The 7,278-nt window shown below is 43.1% G+C and overlaps 1 non-coding gene and 1 pseudogene across 1 annotated transcript; both read left to right on the top strand.

Moving 5' to 3' along the window:
• The first annotated feature begins 1,523 nt into the window (after positions 1–1,523).
• On the top strand, positions 1,524–1,693 carry LOC119262627. Its single transcript, XR_005129783.1, has one exon. It is a non-coding gene; the product is annotated as a U1 spliceosomal RNA (small nuclear RNA).
• A 1,269-nt stretch (positions 1,694–2,962) lies between these two features.
• On the top strand, positions 2,963–3,077 carry LOC119262606 (annotated as a pseudogene).
• Positions 3,078–7,278: the final 4,201 nt, after the last annotated feature.

Here is a 7,278-nt window from a genome sequence, read left to right as displayed (position 1 = left end):
GTAGAGGAAAATATCAGTACAGCAGAGAATTCTGAAGGACACACTGCTCATCAGTGACAGAGACGACCGCCAGTTTGGACCAAAGACTATGTGATGACATAGGAGGAGTCAGAAAAAACAAAAAACAAAAAATTTGAAAATAATCTATATTTACAAAACTATTCGGTCATCTGCCTTCACATGCATATGAACTTGAGTGGCATCCCATTCTTAATCCATAGGGTTTAATATGTCGGTCCACACTTTGCAGCTGTAACAACTTCCACTTTTTTTTGAAGAATTTTTCAATTCCAGAAGAGCATTTGTCAGGTCAGACACTGACGTTGGACAAGAAGGCCTGGCTCAGAGTCTCTAATTCATCCCAAAGGTGTTCTACAGGGTTGAAGACAGGACACTGTGCAGGCCAGTCAAGTTCTTCCACACCAAACTGGCTCATCCGTGTCTTTATGGACCTGCTTTTTGCACTGGTGGGCAGTCATGTTGGAGCAGGAATGGGCCGTCCCCAAACTGTTCCCACAAAGTTGGGAGCATGAAATTGTCCAAATTCTCTTGGTGCTGAAGCATTAAGAGTTCCTTTCACTGGAACTAAGGGGTCGAGCCCAACTGAAAAACAACCCCACACCATAATCCCCCCTCCACCAAACTTTACACTCGGCACAATGTAGTCAGACAAGTACCGTTCTCCTGACAACCGCCAAACCCAGACTCGTCCATCGGATTTCCAGACAGAGAAGCATGATTGGTCACTCCAGAGAACTCGTCTCCACTGCTCTAGTGTCCAGTGGCGCGCTTTACACCACTGCATTCAACGCTTTGGATTGCGCTTGGTGATGTAAGGCTTGGATGCAGCTGCTCAGCCATGGAAACCCATTCCACGAAGGTCTCTAAGCTGTTCTTGAGCTGATTTGAAGGCCACACAAAGTTCTGAGGTCTGTAGCAATTGACTCTGCAGAAAGTTGGTGACCTCTGTGCACTATGCCCCTCAGCATCCACTGACCCCGCTTTGTTATTTTACGTGGCTGACCACTTCATGGCTGAGTTGCTGTCGTTCCAGTCGCTTCCACTTTGTTATAATCCCACTGACAGTTGACTGTGGAATATTTAGTAGTGAGGAAATTTCATAACTGGACTTGTTGCACAGGTGGCGTTCGATCACGGTACCTTGCTGGAATTCACTGAGCTCCTGAGAGCGACCCATTCTTTCACTAATGTCTGTAGAAGCAGTCTGTAGGACTAGGGGCTTGGCTTTATACACCTGTGGCCATGGAAGTGATTGAAATACCTGAATTCAATGATTTCACTAAGATAAGATGATCCTTAATAGTCCCACAACAGGGAAATTCTCAGTGTTACAGCAGCAAAGGGAGAGCAAGACACTCAAGAAGAAGAGAAGTAACAAGAACAGAATCAACAAGCAAGTAATCCACTTTGTTAAATACTTAAGGGTTTTAGTTTTTTTTTACAGATTGTTACTTGTTATTGTATAGACAATATACACATACGTATATATATACACACATATCATACTTACCTGGCAGGGGCGATACCATGATCACGAAGGTGGTTCACCCAGGGCGAGGCTCTGCCATTGCACTTGGGTGGTGCTGACCCTTGCGAATGGGGGTGTGCCGAAAAGTAGTGTAAATCGCGCGACCCGTGATAGGGTGATTTTCTACGTTAGCTTGGAGGCGTTTCCATGTGATGCAATGACGATATGCTGTCACTTATCCGTGCTCTGATTGGGTGAAAGAACACAGCCTGACGGGATGTCTTGTGTTTTTGTTTATTTCTGTAGGTTTATCCGTTCTTCAAAGTGAAAAGTGAAGAATCGTTGCTGCTCTTCTGTGTTAATGTAACAGTGACTTCAAGTAACTGTATTCTGTTATTTACTCGGTTGACTGTTGATATTCACTGTAGTACGATTGTTTTCATGGCAATGTAATTTCCCCAGGGATCAGGAAAGTATTGTCTTGTTTATACTGAGCATATTTGTATTAGATATTCCAACATCTTATATCCCATATTATATGTGTATTATGTGTTTCATTAGATGTGATAGTCATGACTGGTCAATAAATAAAGATTCTGAATCTGATTTTGATTGTGTTAACATTAAAAGTACAGCTAAAGAAATAAAGGTTTTACTCAAGTTAGTTACATTAAGTAAGAACACTATATTTAAGTTGTAATAAAAGAATTTTAAATGTCCCAAAGTGATCTAAAAAGAATGCACATGCTTGGTTTTACTGTTCCTGATATCTTTATTTGTAAAAGAAAACACTGAAAATATTTTAAAAACACAATTACAAATTAAAAGAATTAACATAGTTAAGGAAGTATCTTAATGGCAATAGACATGGAAAATGGGGCAAAAAAAGACAATTAAAAAATAAATAAATAAAAAAGAGCTAGACACAGGTGCTTTTTGGAACAACTGGCAGAAACTGTTAGTGTACAGCATATTTACAACTTATTTCTTCAATATGTCAACAACAGAGGTGAAGTGTTCATAGCTGTCATAGACTATGTTGCCCAGACCTTTTGATGACGGCATCATTTTTACATGACTCTTCTAATAACGCTTTAATCTAAACATCGTGTTTGACTTGAACTCCGAAAAGTAACTGCTCTTCTAGTTAACATGGGTTCTTACCTCAATGCTCGATCACCAACGGGTCACTCCTGTCACAGAGAAACGCTATACATGCCCACAGCGGCTGCGATCGACTATCCGACACGAGACTGCTCTAGCCTTGCACACAGCGGTGACGATCGAGTATCCGGCGCGCGATTAGTCTAGACTTGCACGCTGTGGTAGCGATCCTGAAGGTGATTGGTCCAGAGTCACCGTAGACTCGAGTCACCGTAGACTCTGAGCGTAGACTCCCAATCAGAACGCGCGACTGTCTACATTCACCGTAGACTCTGAACGTAAACTCCCAATCAGAACGCGCGACTGTCTACACTCACCGTAGACTTTGCACGACCGTGGACACGACGCCTGCGAATTCCCCAAATGTGGGAATCTCGACTGCATAACTTCTGGTAGTGGGGGACTGCGTTCGCACTCTCCCCTGATGACAATTTTTGTTGGGGCAGCTGTGGGCTGGAGGTTAGGGATCTGGCTCTGTGACCGGAAGGTTGCCGGTTCGATCCCCAGGGCCAACAGTCCATGACTGAGGTGTCCTTGAGCAAGACACCTAACCCCCAACTGCTCCCCAGGTGCCGTGGATAGGGCTGCCCACTGCTCCAGGCAAGTGTGTGCTCACTGCCCCCTAGTATGTGTGTTCACTAGTGTGTATGTGGTGTTTCACTTCATGGATGGGTTAAATGCAGAGGTGGAATTTCCCCGGTTGTGGGATCAAAAAAGTATCACTTAACATATATATATATATACATATACACACACCTCAAAAAAATAAAGGGAACATTCAAATAACACATCCTAGATCTGAATGAATGAAATATTCTCATTGAATACTTTGTTCTGTACAAAGTTGAATGTGCTGAGAACAAAAATCAGACAATCAATAGGAATCTAATTTATTAACCAATGGAGGCCTGGATTTGGAGTCACACACAAAATTAAAGTAGAAAAACACACGACAGGCTGATCCAACTTTGATGTAATGTCCTTAAAACAAGTCAAAATGAGGCTCAGTATTGTGTGTGGCCTCCACGTGCCTGTATGACCTCCCTACAATGCCTGGGCATGCTCCTGATGAGGTGGCAGATGGTCTCCTGAGGGATCTCCTCCGAGACCGGGACTAAAGCATCCGCCAACTCCTGGACAGTCTGGTGCAACGTGGCATTTGTGGATGGAGCGAGACATGATGTCCCAGATGTGCTCAATCGGATTCAGGTCTGGGGAACGGGCGGGCCAGTCCATAGCTTCAATGCCATCATCTTGCAGGAACTGCTGACACACTCCAGCCACATGAGGTCTAGCATTGTCCTGCATTAGGAGGAACCCAGGGCCAACCGCACCAGCATATGGTCGCACAAGGGGTCTGAGGATCTCATCTCGCTACCTAATGGCAGTCAGGCTACCTCTGGCGAGCACATGGAGGGCTATGCGGCCCTCCAAAGAAATGCCACCCCACACCATGTCTGTCACGTCTGTTACATGTGCTCAGTGTGAACCTGCTTTCATCTGTGAAGAGCACAGGGCGCCAGTAGCGAATTTGCCAATCCTGGTGTTCTATGGCAAATGCCAAGCGTCCTGCACAGTGTTGGGCATCAGGCAGAGAGCATAGGTATTGAGAAGTGGTCTGTGGTCCCCACCTGCAGAACCACTCCTTTATTGAGTGTGTCTTGCTAATTACCAATGATTTCCACCTGTTGTCTATTCCATTTGCACAACAGCTGTGAAATTGATTGTTAATCAGTGTTGCTTCCTAAGTGGACAGTTTGATGTCACAGAAGTTTGATTTACTTGGAGTTATATTGAGTTGTTTAAGTGTTCCCTTTTTTTTTGAGCAGTGTGTATGTGTGTGTGTGTATGTGTATATATATATATATATATATATATATATATATATATATATATATATATATATATATATATATATATATATATATGTATGTGTATATATACCCTGAGGGAGAAACAGCTTAGAAAATGTGTGTTTGTGCATATGGTTCATTTTACAAAATAACAGCTACAGAGCATCAAACCACATGTCAGTCATGGAACATCCACTAAAATATGGAATTTAATCCAGTTGTATTCTATTTTTTCAGTGACCTCAGAATAAAGTCGGTCACACCAGTGACTTCAGCTAAAAGCTTCATGATCTAATGATCATGAGCTAAATGAGAAAATCCCTGAGAACTGAGACGGTGAACTCTCCATGAGCTTTTCTACATGGATCCTTAGAAAATGGGTCAAAGGAGGTCGATTGATGTCATCAGTGTGACTTTCAAAATAAGATTGAGTTATGCAGTGACACAGCTCCTGGGGACTTTCGTTATATATTTTTTGGCATTTGTTTTCTTTGTCCTTTATATATACATTCCATAGAAGCGGTGGAAATGAGCCCCTTTACAGAGAGGTGAGGAGCTTGGCCATCCGGGAGGAGCTCGGAGTAAAGCCGCTACTCCTCTGCATTGAGAGGAGCCAGCTGAGGTGGTTCAGGCATCTGATCCGAATGCCCTCTGGACGCCTCCCGGTGGGGGTGTACCAAGCGGCTTGGGATCCCCGGGAATGAGCTGGAGGAAGTTGCGGGGGACAGGGTCGTCAGCCTTCACACACGACTGTGGGGCCGAGCTCTTCTGGCCTCAGCCTTCGCACACGACTGTGGGGCTGAGCTCTTCTGGCCTCAGCCTTCGCACACGACTGTGGGGCCGAGCTCTTCTGGCCTCAGCCTTCGCACACGACTGTGGGGCCGAGCTCTTCTGGCCTCAGCCTTCGCACACGACTGTGGGGCCGAGCTCTTCTGGTGACTGGAATTCTATATGATTGATTTTAAACCAATATTGATAAATGGATCACTGAAGGTGAAATTGTTTTTTTTTTTTCTTGAAAATACAAATTTTAACCATAACATATTAAGTAAATGTATCTTTCTGTAGAATGAACAACAAATATATTTATATATATTATGATTGTAAACACAATATAGATGTTTAATTCAGTATATAAGCTTAATTTAAACTTGTTTACAGTACAGATTATCAAGGTAATGGTTTTGGCCAATGGGGAGTCACGTGACTGTGGATGATGCAGTGCTGGTGAAGCCCTTCCCCCTCAGAGTCAGTTAGATTTAGTTTTTTCTCCTCCAGCTCTTATAGTCCTGATGAACCGCCAGGCTCTGGGAATTCTGGGAATGGCGGATGAAGAGAACTCCTCTGCTCTGCACACAGTGAGTTCCTGGTTGAGTAGCTGTAGAAACGGTTAAGCTGTGAACTGAGAAACGAGCCTGAGTCACTGAAAGCAGCACAGACAGACCCTCAGAACTGTAACCAGAACAGTAACAATACTGTAACAACACTGTTTAATAAACAGTATAAACATCACTGTCCATCTGAAATGGTCACTGAGTGAAGCTGGAGTGAAGTTACCTCCTGATTCAAACTGTCTGTTCCACCTTAAATGGTCTGAGAATAAATGCGGCACCATTTAAGGTGGAAGGAATAAACGGATAATTGTACAGAGTGAGTACAGACAGTTTGACCTTTTGTTTAACCGCGTCCAAGTTTTAAGGAAGATGGTCGTCCTTGACTTCCTCTTTCACTGCAGTGTAAATGAGAGCTGACAGACAGGATGAATGTCTATAAGGGTTCTAATGGTCCAGATGGTCCAAATGGTCCCTTCAGAGCAAAGCATGCAGGGAACACAGGCGTTTAAGGAACCTTTAAACCAGACAGTGAAAATGTTCAGACAGAGCTTTAAGCTGTAGGGAGTGTCACTGTGCAGGAAGGTTTACCCATCAGTCACTGGTGGGTAAAGTGGGGTGTGTTTTTTGTTTTTTTTTTGTTTTTTTGTTTTTTTGTCTGAGCACCTGGAGAAACCTGAAGGCAGGTTTATCTACACAGCACCTGTCATACTACTGTAACACAGTGCTTTACAATGAGAAAATACAGGTCATTTAAAATGTAAAATAGAGAATATGTATTAACATGTTTAAAACCATGAATTTAAAAAAATGTATCATAAACTAAAAAAAACTAATAATAAATCAGATTGTCAGTAACTGATTCAGAGTGTTTCACTTCATCTACCTTTGGAGAAATGGTAGGAGTACTGGTGAGCGTGGAGTGACTGGCAGGAGAGGAGAGACATGGCAAAAACTTGGATTGTATTCAAGACAATGATTGTGCACAATGTTGTAGAACTTGGAAGCACAAACAGACAAACAAGGAGTACAACATGCCACTGGGGCTGAGCTGATCTTGCCTCCGAAGGAGAATGTAGACGGTGCCAAAGAAATGAACAGAATAAAACACAAACTATGCTTGGCTAATCTTCCGAAAAATACAGGGAACAGCACCAGCCTTCTAACCTAGTGTGCCCAGACAGCAGAGTTTCCCTACGTGGTGGAATGTAGGAGTGCACAATCTAACCTGTTCTCAATCCAAACGGATTAGCATGAGAAAAATTAGAGGAAAAGGGAAAGAGAGGGCACTAGAGAGAGCCAACAGCACTGTCAGAATAAGGAGACAAAACCCCTGGACAAAACTAACTACACTAGTGAACTAACAATAGACAGACAAGAACTAAAACAAACTAGAAAGTTAATCAATTCAGTATAAGCAAAACCTCACACCTCAAAGCCA

The sequence above is a fragment of the Pygocentrus nattereri genome, chromosome 27 (genome assembly GCF_015220715.1).
Source record: "Pygocentrus nattereri isolate fPygNat1 chromosome 27, fPygNat1.pri, whole genome shotgun sequence".
NCBI classification, from domain to species: domain Eukaryota; kingdom Metazoa; phylum Chordata; class Actinopteri; order Characiformes; family Serrasalmidae; genus Pygocentrus; species Pygocentrus nattereri.
This window is presented reverse-complemented; position numbering and strand designations above follow the sequence as displayed.